The sequence below is a fragment of the Peromyscus leucopus genome, chromosome X (genome assembly GCF_004664715.2).
Source record: "Peromyscus leucopus breed LL Stock chromosome X, UCI_PerLeu_2.1, whole genome shotgun sequence".
NCBI lineage: Eukaryota > Metazoa > Chordata > Mammalia > Rodentia > Cricetidae > Peromyscus > Peromyscus leucopus.
Window position 1 is genome coordinate 5,383,228 of NC_051083.1, and position 13,438 is coordinate 5,396,665.

A 13,438-nucleotide genomic window follows, 5' to 3' on the forward strand; every position below is an offset into this window, starting at 1 on the left:
ATCCTGTTCTACATAGGGAGTTCTGGCTAGCCCAGACAACTTAGTAAGGTCCTGTCTCAAATTTTAAAAATACAAAAGAGGCTAAGAATGTAGTTCAGTGGGTAGAGCAATTCCCTAGCACATACAAGGCCCTGGGTTCAATCTGCAGTACCACAGAAATAAGTAAATAAATAAAAACAATCATGAATCAAAATCTGATAAAAGCTTAGTTTTTGGTTTTGGGATAGTTTGAAAAACAACACTATTGATAAACTAATATATTTAATTGTGGTTCACTTATTTTGTGGGAGTGGGAGTGCCGCATGTGCAGAGGTTAGAGAGTACCTTACAGAAGTCAGTTCTTGCCTCCCACCATGTGCAGCTGAACTCAGGTTGACAACCTCATCAGTAAGTGCCTCTACCTACTGAGCCATCTTGCCAGCCCAATAAAATAATATTAATGTAGGGTCCCTCAGAGGATTTATCCAATCTAGAAACTATCAAACCTCAGTTGCAAATCCTATAACACTGTATAAGGACGCTGGCCATGTTGTTGCCTCTTTTCTCTGTGTAGCCTTGGCTGTCCTGGAACTTGCTATATAGACCAGGCTGGCCTCAAACTCAGAGATTCACCTGCCTCCTGAGAGCTGGGATTAAAGGTGTGTCACCATACCCCACTATGTTGTTGCCTCTTTTTAAAAAATTTAAATTTTGAAATAGGGTCTCACATAGTCCAAGGTTGGCCTCAAACTCGGTATATATCTGAAGATGACCTTGAACTCCTGATTTTTCTTCCCTCTATCTCCCAAATGCTCGGATTACAGGTTTACACTAAAAATTGATCTATCATTTTAAAAATGAAGTTAAGCTCGGTAGTGAACTTCTGCCTTCCGGGGTTCTCCCATTTTGCTGTAAGCCTGTATTTAAGACCTCCTCCCTCCTTCAATAAACAGCATTCGGCATTAAAAGAAAAAAATTGAAGTTAAGCTATTGGAACTACTTCTTTGAAGATATCACAGAAATCCAGTCTTTTAGTTATTTGTTTGGAAATATGCCTTGTCTAACAGTACATACGGAGCTTTCTAAACCAGGATTTGTCTATATGCATTTTGGCAAAAACAAGCTTGATTCAAAGTGGATACTTTTGCTAATGTAATATCAAAACCAGCACTTTTAGGGATAACAGGAACCAAGAAACATGCATCAGTCTTCCAAAGTGATAGCCCTCAGGATCTAGGGAGTGGCTAGAACAGGATGTGCTCATCCACCCACCTGTAGAATATGCTGTGGAAGATACTTTGAGGACACTTTCTGCTTTGTTAATAAAATTGTGTCTGTGTCTCTTTGGCGCTGTGGCCAAGTTTTGAAGTATAAAATTGTTCATCTTGTGTTTTGACACAGGCTCTTGCTATGTAGCCCAGGCTAGTCTCAAACTCATGTTCTTCTTACCTCAGTGTTTTTGGTGAGTGTTGAGATTCAACACCATATCCATGTGCTAAAAGCCACTTTGATCCAAGAAGTTCTTTGAGAGCTGAGATGGCTCAGCAGATGGAAGTGCTTACTGCCAAGACCTGAGTTCAATCTCCAGCACTCTGTCTTAGCTAATGTTCCATTGCTGTGAAGAGATGCCATGACCACAGCAACTATTTTTTTTAAAGATTTATCTATCGGCCGGGCGGTGGTGGCACACGCCTTTAATCCCAGCACTCGGGAGGCAAAGCCAGGCGGATCTCTGTGAGTTCAAGGCCAGCCTGGTCTACAGAGTGAGATCCAGGAAAAGGTGCAAAGCTACACAGAGAAACCCTGTCTCGAAAAAAAAAAAATTTATCTATCTATCTAGATATCTATCTATCTAGATATCTATCTATCATGTATAGTGTTCTGCCTGAACACCAGAAGAGGGAACTGGATCTCATTATAGATGGTTGTGAGCCACCATGTGGTTGCTGGGAATTGAACTCAGGACCTCTGGAAGAGTAGTCAGTGCTCTTAACCCCTGAGCCATCTCTCTAGCCCTCATGGTAACTCTTATAAAGGAAGACATTTAACTGGGGTGGCTTACAGTTTGAGAGGTTTACTCCATTATCATCATGGTGGGGAGCATGGCAGCATGCCTTGGCTATCCTGGAACTTGTTCTGTAGACCAGGCTGGCCTCAAACTCACAAAGATCCTCCTGATTCTGCATCCTGAGCGCTGAGATTAAAGGCGTGCGCCACTACCACCTGGTGAGTTTTGTATTTTTTTTTAAAGATTTATTTATTTTATTTTATGTGTACATGTATTTTGCCTGCATGCACAGATCAGAGTCCTCTGTGTATCTGTGTGTGTGCATATGTGTATCTGTGTATGAATGTGTGTGTGTGTGTGTGTGTGTGTGTGTGTATCTGTGTATGAATGTGTGTGTGTGTGTGTTAGAGGCAAACAATTTGGCCTTAAACCTGAGATAGACTCTATGGTTAGTGCATTATATCAAAGGCACTGTAATCATCAGAAAAGAAGGAGAAAGAGCCCCTCAGTCCCAGAAAAGTCCTAATTTTCTCAGATTGGAAACCAAGTCTCACCAAGGAAACAGAAGTTTTTCAGACAAATTCTCACTCTGTAGCTCAGGCTGGCCTGGAAGTCATTATGTAACCTATGCTGACCTCTGTCAGCCTCCTGAGTGCTGATATTATAAGGGTGAGCCACACTGCCTACTTAATTTGGGGGTTTTAAGAGTTATTTATTATTTTTATTTAGTGTATATGAGTGTTTGCCTACACGTATGTAAGTGCACCATGTGAATGCACTGTCCTTAGAAGCAACAAGGGGGCTTTGGATTCCCTGAAACTGAAATTACAGCTGTTGGTGACTTGTACGAGAACTGTACCTGGGTCCTCTGCAGGGTCTTCAAATGTTTGACCTCAATCCTGGGACCCACATGGTAAAAAAAAAGAAAAAAAAACCAACTCCTCTAAGTTGTCCTCTGACCTCCACACATAAATAAATAAGCCAGGCAGTGGTGGCGCACACCTTTAATCCTAGCACTTGGGAGGCAGAGGCAGGCAGATCTCTAAGTTCGAGGCCAGCCTGGTCTATACTACATAGCTAGCTCCAAGACAGTCAGAGCTACATAGTAAGACTCTGTCTTTAGAAAAAAAAGGGGGGGCGGGGGAAAAGAAAAAACAGAAAAGAAAGAAAATTTGAAATTGTTGTCAAGTGCAATGGAGCATTGTGTAAGCACAGCAATTGGTAGGGGAAGGCAGGAAGATCAGAAGTTCCAGGTATTGCTGTGCTACATAGTGAGTTCAAGGCCAACCTGGGCTATATGAAAACTTATATTAAAACAAAGACCTAAAATGCAAAAAGCCAGCAACTAACCCCCCATACATTGTACATTATAATTCCAGCACTTGAGGAGTAGAAGGCAGAGGAGTAGAAGTTCAGGGTCAACCTAGACTATGTGAGACTCAGTCTCAATTAAAAGAAAAGGAGAGAGAAAAGAGGATTTGTTTGTGTGTTTGTTTGTTTGTTTGTTGAGATGTTTTCAGCAAATAAATCTACAGAGACATCAGCACCAGTTTTGTAAAATCTGTTTCAGCAGCAGGTTAAGAAAGAAAAATCACATGATCAGATCAGCTGATGCAAAGAACCACGTCAAGCAAGCCAGCACTGACAAACTCTAGCACCCCACCATGAGGTTCCTGGAGAAGATGGAGTAGCCATATCCCTGCCTATTTCTCCTACTCAGTTCAGCTGAAACCCCTGTGTGGCAGGGGAAAAGCCAGCGGGCTAACTTGCTCCCTGTGTTTCCTTCTGCCTAATGTAGCCAAGACTAGATGCTGAAGAATAAAGCAACCTCCAAACATGAAGCCAAAAACACCAGGAAAACCTTGTCATTCACCTAGGGGACCAGATGAGGTTTGGCCTAGTAAAGCATGTGAAGGTCAGAACCAACACATGGCAAAGGGGCTTTGCCACAGACATTTCTAGCCATGAATACTCTTCTGTCTAAGGAGAAAAAGTATCTGATTATTTTCATTTGATTAGGAGCTACCTAAAAGGGATTCAGACTCTATCCTAGCATGGTGGCACACACTTGCAGGCCCAGCTGTTCAGAAGGCTAAGGCTGAAAGACCATTGAGCCAAGGAGTTTAAGACCAGTGTGGACAACACAGCAAGAACTCATGTCAAAAATTCACTTGTGTCTTCCACCACGTTTCTTCCAAACAGGCACCACCCCCCACCCACTTTTTCCTTTTCCCTCACCCCCTGCCAATAAACTCTTAAAGTGTGTTTCATTGTAAAAAAAAAAATCAGTTGTGAAGTGAGGATGTACATCAACCAGTAGAGCGCTTACCTAGCATGCACGAAGCCCTGGGTTTGATGCCCAGCACTACAAACTACCAGGCGTGGTAACACATGCCTGTAATCCCAGCACTCCACTCAAGAGAGCTGACATCAGGAGAAACAGAAGTTCCTTAGCTACACATTAAGTTTGAAACCATGCTGTCCTACATGAGACTGTCTCAAAAAAAAAATCCCAATTGCTACAGATTATCCAAGAAAACAAGAATTAGCCCATTGCATACCTCTGACCTAAAAGTAACCATGTGACAGTCATGCATTTGAAAAAATTTGAAATATGTTAAAAGGCAAAGATGATTAACTGTCCTTTTTGGTCATTTAGTAATCATGGATATCTGCATTTAAGAAGGAATCTTGAAGACCTAGCATAGTGGGGCATAGCTGTAAACACACAGCATTTAGGAGGTTGGGCAGAAGGATCTCAAGTTAGAGGGAAGCCTGGCCTACATAGCAAGACCTTGTCGGTGGAAAGGAAGAAGATGTGGGGGTGGGGGAAGAGGGAAGAAGGAAAAAAGAAAAAGAGGAGGTAGTGGCCTCGAATATGTCTGCTTTGAATTCTTATGCTTCTTTTTTTTTTTTTTTTTTTTGGTTTTTCGAGACAGGGTTTCTCTGTGTAGCTTTGTGCCTTTCCTGGAACTCACTTGGTAGCCCAGGCTGGCCTCGAACTCACAGAGATTCTCCTGGCTCTGCCTCCCAAGTACTGGGATTAAAGGCATGCACCACCACCACCCGGCTTGAGTTCTTATGCTTTTGTTTTTTGGGTTTTTTTTTTTTTTTTTTTTTTTGGTTTTTTCGAGACAGGGTTTCTCTGTGTAGCTTTGCGCCTTTCCTGGAGCTCACTTGGTAGCCCAGGCTGGCCTCGAACTCACAGAGATCCGCCTGGCTCTGCCTCCTGAGTGCTGGGATTAAAGGCGTGCACCACCAATGCCCGGCTGAGTTCTTATGCTTTTTTAATGTAGCATCCAGCAAGCTGAACTGGACCAAATATGGGGTAGTCTTTTTTTTAAATAAAGTTTTATTACACACAAAAATCAACAGGGTTTCTACATAAAAAAACAATCAAAATTTCAAATACAATTCCATATACAATTGCCCTGAGGAAGATTAGAAGCCTCTAATCACTGACAGCTCTTGGGAAGCAAATGGGAAAGGATTAAGAGTTAGACACTAGTCTGGGCTGTATAGGGAAACTGCCCTGCCAAAAAAGGGGAGAATACTAGGGATCACACCCAGAACTTTGCCTACGGCAGATAAGCACTCTATCACCTCCAGTCCTAACACTTCACACACTTTATTTTAGTTTACTTTTTACATCAGGGTCTCACTATGTAGCTCTGGCTAATTTGGAAATTCCAATGTAGACAAGTCTGACCTTGGACTCACAGAGATTCACCCCACCTCTTGCCTCCTGAGTGCTGAAATTACAGGCATGTACTACCATCCCCAGTCACTTCGAAACTTTTCAAGAAAGCCAAATATGGTAGTGCATGCCTGAAGCGCTCATGTAGGAGGATTAGCAAGAGTTCTAGGCCAGCCTGGACTACAGAGCTATACCCTGTTTCAACACACGCACGCACACACACACACACACACCACACACACACACACACACACACCCCAAAGAGAAGGGAAGTTATACAGATGGTGTCACCTGGAGCCTGAACAGCTTTGTACAGTACCCAAGATGTTGAACAAGAACAAGTTAAAAGGGCCAAAGTCCAGGAATGTATTTCACGTACCTAGTCAAAATTCTTCAAGGCTAAAAACAAGGCAAAAGCAGATACCATTAATTTTAGATAAACATTGTGAATGAAAAAGTTAGCAGCATGGACAGCTGCTGTTGTAAACATCTGGAAATGTGCACACTTTCCCAAGGACCCCACCCACTTCTGCGATTTCTTCCCTTTGATATTCTCTATTCTCCTTAGTTTTTTTTAAGACAGGGTTTCACTAGGTAACTCTGGCTGTTCTGGAACTCACTCACTATGTAGACCAGGCTGGCCTCAAACTCATAGCGATCAGGCTGGCTTCAAATTCACAGAGATCCACCTGCCTCTGCCTCCCCAGTGCTGAGATTAAAGGCGTGTGCCATCACACTAAGCAAGAGCCTTTCTTTTGAACCTGTGCATAAAGCTCATCAGCACTTGAACAATGGCTAGTTCATAATATGGTATTGATGTATCAAATTCCTCCAAAGGATCAATAATTAACTGTTTTATACTCAAAGGGGATGGAAACCTAGGAGAAAATATTCAGGAAAATGTGATAAACTGGGCTTCCAAACAAAATGTGGGCTTGATCTTTAGCTCTGTGGTAGAGATCTTCTCCTGAATTCCGTTCTGAGTACTATAAAACAAGCACAAAACAAGACAACTGACACTGTAAAGTGTTTGCCCAGAGAGAGATTCTCTGAAAAGAGTGAAAGACAAGCTACAGGCTGGGAGACAATGTGTTAGTTTTCTGTAAAACTAAATAAACACGTGGGAGGGACGTTGAGACAGCTCAGTGGTCAGAAGTGCTTTCTGCAAAGACAAGCACCGAGTGGGCTTGCCAGCCCCACAGGGTAGGAGACAGCCACTGCAACTGGTCCTCCGACCCCATCCTCCACACAAATTAATGAACTTACAAAAGCACACATGTAATAGTCACACCACTTAGCATTGCATTGCACCCTTCCACGCACTCTACCACCTTAGTAGCTTTATTCCTAATAGCTCCAACTGGAATTACCTAAGTGTTCAGTGAGAAATGAGAAGTGGTGCACCCCTGCTCAGGATACAATCAGCAATAAACTGGAAAAAAATTATTGATAAATGCAACAGCTTAGCTGAATCTCAAGGAAATTATTCTGGGTGAATTAAAAAAAAAAAAAAAAAGACTTGATGTTAAAAGGCATCATGCATGGGACCTGCATGGGACCAACCTAGGCCCTCTACATATGAGTGATAGTTGTAGTTGTGTAGCTTGGTCTACTTGGGGGACTCCTAGCGGTGGAAGCAGGGACTGTCCCTAACACTTTGGCTTTTGGGAACCTACTCCTCATACTGCCTTGCCTTGCCCAGTCTTAATACAAGGGGAGGAGCTTAGTCCTACCTCAACTTGATATGCCATGCTTTGTTGATACCCATGGGAGGCCTGCCTCTTTTTGAACAAAAACAGAGGAGTAGAAAGATTAGGGTTGTGGGTAGAGCAGAGTTGGAGGGAGAGAATGAGAGGAGAGGAGGGAGGGGAAACTCCAGTCAGGGTGTGAAATAAATGAATAAATTTAGTAATAAAAAAGAAGGCTACATAGTGTCTCAAAAACTAATAATAATAAAATAAATACAAAAATAAATAAAACCAACAGGCTACCTTTAAAAATAGATTAACTCTCAATAAAATTGGTACATTACCCCAGTGCAATTTCCTGTTTTTGATATTCTACTATAATTGTGTGAAGACATGGAACCTCTCTGTACTATATGTTTTTGCAACTTTGTATGAATTTATTCATTACTTCAGAATTAAAAGTTAAGCTAGTAGTGGTGATTCATGCCTGTAATCTCAGCATTCAGGAGGCTGAGGGAAGAGCAGCACCCACAAGTTCAAGGCCACCATGAGCTACATGTTTTAGGCTTGCATGGACTATAGAGTGAGACTCTCAAAAAAACATCCCCAGGGCAAGTGAGATGACTCAGGGGTTAGGACACTTGCTGCCAAACTTAATGGCCTGAGTTTGATCCCCAAGCCCCACAAGGTGTAGGAAGAGATCCAACTCCTGAAAGTTGTCCTCTACTCTCCACATGTAGGCCATGGCATTCACAACACCCCCTTATACACACACACACCCCGCACACAGACACACACACACAGGCACACACAAAATGTCATTTAAAATTTGAAAGCACCCTGTGACTTTGTCCTTTCCAAGTGTACCTTGTGGAAAGCACTCACCAGGCTTTTCAAGTGGCCAAGAAATAGTAGGTAAGAGAGTCTCATCTGGCATGCTGCTGCCGGTCTGGGCAGTTGGTGCTCATAGGTGTGAAGTGATAACTGCAAAATGGGCTCTGGATAAGGCACCCGTGGTGGTGGGCGAGATTTCCACAGTGCTGCAAGATACACAAAGAGGAAGCCATTAGGGTTGCTGTGCAGCTCTTCAATAGAGTACTTGCCTAGAACACTTCAGGTTTGGGGTTCCACCTCCAGCACTGGGAAAGCAGGGAAGTGGTAGGGGAGGGGAAGAGGGACCAGGGAGCAAAAAGGAAAGAGGAAGGATGGGAAGGGGAAAGAGAGACAGGAAGAAAGCAATCTGGCTTGGTGGGAAGCAAAGGCAAGCTTAAGAATTCAAGACTGGGGAGATGGCTGAGCAAGAAAAGGTACCTACTGTCAAATTCGATGAGCTGAGTTTAATCCCCAGAGCCCCCAAGTCCAACAAGTTGTCCTGACCCTTACTCCCACAACTATAGCAATGCACCCTCACACATATGCGCACAGACATAGATTTTAAAAGTTCAATATTTTAAGGGTTGAAGACTAGATTCAGATACATAACAAGTAGTAGACCAGCCTGAGTTACAAAGAAAAGGAGAGTGAGACGGTGGGACAAGAGAGGAGGGGAGGGGAGGGGAGGGGAGGAGAGGGAGGGAGGGGGAGGGGAGGGGAGGAGATGGAGGGAGGGGGAGGGGAGGGGAGGAGGGAGGGGGAGGAGGAGAGGAGAGCTAAGAAGGGGAGGGAAGAGGAGGAGAGGAGAGTGGAGTAGGGTAAGGGAGAGAAGAGGAGGGTAGGTACAGGGGAGGGGAGGAGGGGAGGGGAGGGGAGGGGAGGGGGGAAGGAGAGAGCTGCTGAGAGGAATTCCTGCTTCTTCAGGAACCTAAACAAGTCCTGTGGAGATAAGCTTGCTGAGGATCCCAGCCACACTGAATATTTGGCTGCAAAAGTTGAGCACCAACCCTAGTATGTGGGGAAGTTGGCACAAGGAAGACACTCTCCACTCTCAGTCTCTCTTTTATCAGTGTGTGTGTGTGTGTGTGTGTGTGTGTGTGTGTGTGTGTGTGTGTGTGTGTATGTGTGTGTGTAGGTCAGAGAAAGGCTTTGAGGAGTTGGTTCCTGCTTTCCAGCTTGGGAGGCAGGGTCACTCTATTGACCACAGAGCAGTTCCTCCAGGGAATTCTTTTCCCAGTTCAGCCATCTCCCTGACTCATCTCCCCCAGGGTCTTTCCTGGCTCCCTCCTACAGGATGCCTGTCCTGTCCTGTCATCTCAGAATGCTTTGGGTGGGCCAAACATGGTGGGAAGTGTCTGAAGGCCAGCACTCAGGAGTCTGAGGCAGGAGGGCTGTGAATTCAGAGCTAGTCTGTCTCAAACAAACCAACAGAGGAAAAGAATACTTTGCTAAATTTGTCCTAACCTCCAGGTCAACAAGATCCTGTTTTTCCAGTTTACTATGAGCAGGCTACGGTGATGGAGCTGTGCTGTCTGTAACAAACTACCACCATATGCCAAGAGCTCGGACAACAGACACTGTTCTGAAGGCTGGGGTCCAGGCCCTGGTAGATTTGGTACGTATTTTTGTTTGTTCAAGACAGGGTCTCACTAAGTAGCCCTGGTTGGCCTGGAACTCACTTTTCAGACCAGGCTAGCCTTGAACTCACAGAGATCTACTTGCCTCTGCCTCCCAAGTGCTGGGATTAAAGGTGTTATCTTGTGAGGGATCACAGATGGTGTTTCCCTATTCCCTCACATGATGGAAGGGATCAGGAATCTGCCATGGGATAATTAAAATGGCCTTACTCCCTAACTACCCTCAACCTCACTTTCTAACTCTACTGCCTTAGGGGTTTGGGAGGACACAAATGAGCACATTGTTCCCTTTAGAAATACTCCAGTCACTCAAAGGGTTTGTTTGTCACAATGGATACTAGGTAGGTTAATTCCTGTTGAAATAAATGGTACAGGGCTAGAGGAACAGCTCAGGGGTAGGGTACTTTCCTGCTATATTTGAGGCCTGAGTTTGATTCTGAGACCCCACCTAAAAAGACAGGCTCTTGCTACATAGTACTCACAAATCCTGATCACTTGATGCCTGGATCATGGGCTTCAGGCCTTTACTTGACTGCTACACACAAACCAGCACAAAGAATGCAAACAGTGCTGGGAAGTCACAGCATCCTAGGCTTTCTGTCCTAGGCTTTCTGCTGGAGGTGGAGTGGAACTGTACACTGTTATGAATACCTCTCGCCGGCACTGGAGTAAGCTGGCTTGGCTCTAGACCAGGGCATGGCAGTGCTCTATCTTCAAGGCAGGTCTTAGCATTCTACTCAGGGGGTCTTTGCCACAGTTATTGTCATCTAATGTCTCCTAAAACAAATAGAAAAGATTTTATCTGATTAGTGGTACAATTAATTGGGACATCCGGTGGTCCAATGGGCTGGCCTATGCTTTCTAAAAGCTAAAAAAGCTCGCTCTCTCTCTCTCTCTCTCTCTCTCTCTCTCTCTCTCTCTCTCTCTCTCTCTCTCTCTCTCTCTGAGACAGGGTATCACTTTGTACCCAAGTTCACTAGACTGGATTCAAACTTCTGGGAATCCTCCTACCTCAGTTTTCCAAGTGCTGGGATTACACCATGCTCAACTACTAAACAGAATTCTTGACGGACAGATGGCTGGAGAATGCAGCTGCAGGGGAATGGGCTATGATGCTTTATGCCTTGCTCATCTCTTTACAGTCCAGGCAGGGAAAGGCTTGCTGGGCATCCTATAGGAATCTTGCTAGAACAGTTTAACAGTTTTCCCTTGAACATGGCTTGATGAGAAGAGGCCACCACAAGGCAGTATTTCACTAGTCTTGCTGGCTCTGATGAGACTCCGGGCTTGCTTTCTTGGCACACTTAGAGTTGAACAGTAGGCTTCTGTGTAAGGCTATTATAAAACCGCATGGCTATGATTCACAGTTGGCCTCTGTGACAGAGCTACCCACCCACCTGTGCTGTCTGTCACATGGCCTCCTCAGTTCAGTGTTACTCTGTGGTATAGGATGTGGGAGCTGACACTCATCTACAGTGTCTCTTTAAGTGATAAGCAGTCTGTATGCAGGCTTATGCTGTCTGTCAAGCTTAATCCATGGGCAAGTGATCAGCTGGCCTAGCAACCGCCTCTGCATGGTTGCTTAGGAACCGCTTGACCATTTGACATCCATGTGCGTCAATGCAAAGGAGGATGTGCTTCCACACGATCTGGCATTTTGATGAAACATCTTTCCATTGTCACCTTTTCCTACAATTCATCCCCCAGTGGCCTCCTGTGTTGAATTGCCTTGATAAATCAACACCCTCCAGGGATGGAATTCTTTAGTCAAGAACCCTCTGGGAGCTCAAACATGGAGTGTAATGAAAGAGATTCTAAAATGAAAATGAGAATCCATAACTGTATATTTCCTAGAAAAATTTCAATAAGAAATACTTGGGAAGCTGAGGTAAATGGAACACCATAGATTCAAGATCAGCCTGAGCTAACACAGTAAAACCCTGTCTCAAAACATCAGAAAAAAAAGCCAGGCAGTGATTGTGCACACCTTTAGTCCCAGCACTTGGGAGGCAGAGGCAGGCGGATCTCTGTGAGTTTGAGGCCAGCCTGGTCTACAGAGAGAATTCAAGGACATCCAGGACTATATAGAGAAACCATGTCTCAAACAAAACAAACAAAAAACCACCAGAAAAAGAAAAAAAGGAATTTCAGCTACTCAAGATGCTAAGGCAAGAGAACCAAGAGTTCAAGTCCTGCCTGGGTGGTCTAGTGAGACCTGTCTCAAAAAATTGCTGGAGAGATGGCTCAGCAGTTGAAAGCATGTACTGTTCTTCCAGAGGACCTGAGTTCAGTTCTCAGCACCTACAGTTCACAACTGTCTGTAACTCCAGTTCCAGGGGATCTAATGCCCACTTCTAGCCTACATGGGCACTGGGGACACACACACACACACACACACACACACACACACACAGAGAGAGAGAGAGAGAGACAGACAGAGAGACAGAGAGACAGAGACAGATGACAGAGACAGAGAGAGTACTGGAAAGACTGCCACTCAAGGCCCCTCCCCTCCCTGAGATTCCACTGGCTACCACAGAAGAAATTAACAATTGACTATAATGAGACTTTTCCATGGTGCAGCTGCTGGCTAGTAATCTGGGAACCTCCCCACACCCTAGTGGTACAGCTGCTCTGAATTGCCCAAGCTCCTGTAAGTAACCCAATAAATTTGCTAGTTCATCCAAGCTGACCTCAAATGGAATCCTCCTTTGGTATGGTGCCCTCTCTACCTGAGGTCAATAGATATTTCTTTATAACTTCCCAAGAAGTCACCAACAGAACAGGGGAGGGGGACTGGTGAGATGGCTCAGTGGGTTAAGGCCTTTGCTGTCAAGCCTGATGACCTGAGTTCAGTCCCTACAACCCTACATTCCTACATTTTAGGAAAGGAGAACAGACTCCCAAAAATTGTGTTCTGACCTCCATTTATACACCATGGCATATGAACATTCGAACACACACATAGAAACACACACAATAGACTAGACAGACAGATAGACAGACAGACAGACAGACAGACAGATAGATAGATAGATAGATAGATAGATAGATAGATAGAATTTAGAAGATATTTAAGCCAGGCATGATGATCCAGGCCTTTAATCCCAAGACTCAGGAGACAGAGGCTGGTGGATTTCTGTGAGTTCCAGGCGAGCCAGGGCTACAGAGTGAGACCTTGTCTTTAAGACTCTGTTGTGTAGAGGGAGTAGTGGGGGTGAAACCCAGGGCCTTAGCCCCAGGTCACAAGCAGTTTACAGTGAAAAGAGTATCTGAAGATTGATTAGGCCAACAACAGACTAAATCAAATGGGGGCATAGTCTTATTCAATCTTGCAGTTCTGGAAATGGAGACACCAAACTGTCAGATTCCTTGTCCAAAATCTTACACTATTTCTAAAACTAATTAACTAAATTAAAACTATTTTAATTTAGAAATAAAATAAATAAAAAAAGAACTAAAACTATTTCTTTTCTTCTTTCATCAGAAGCTAACTCCTTAAGGAGTTATGAGCCATGACAAAGAATGTATTTACTCAGTCTCTAGTTTGTAGTAT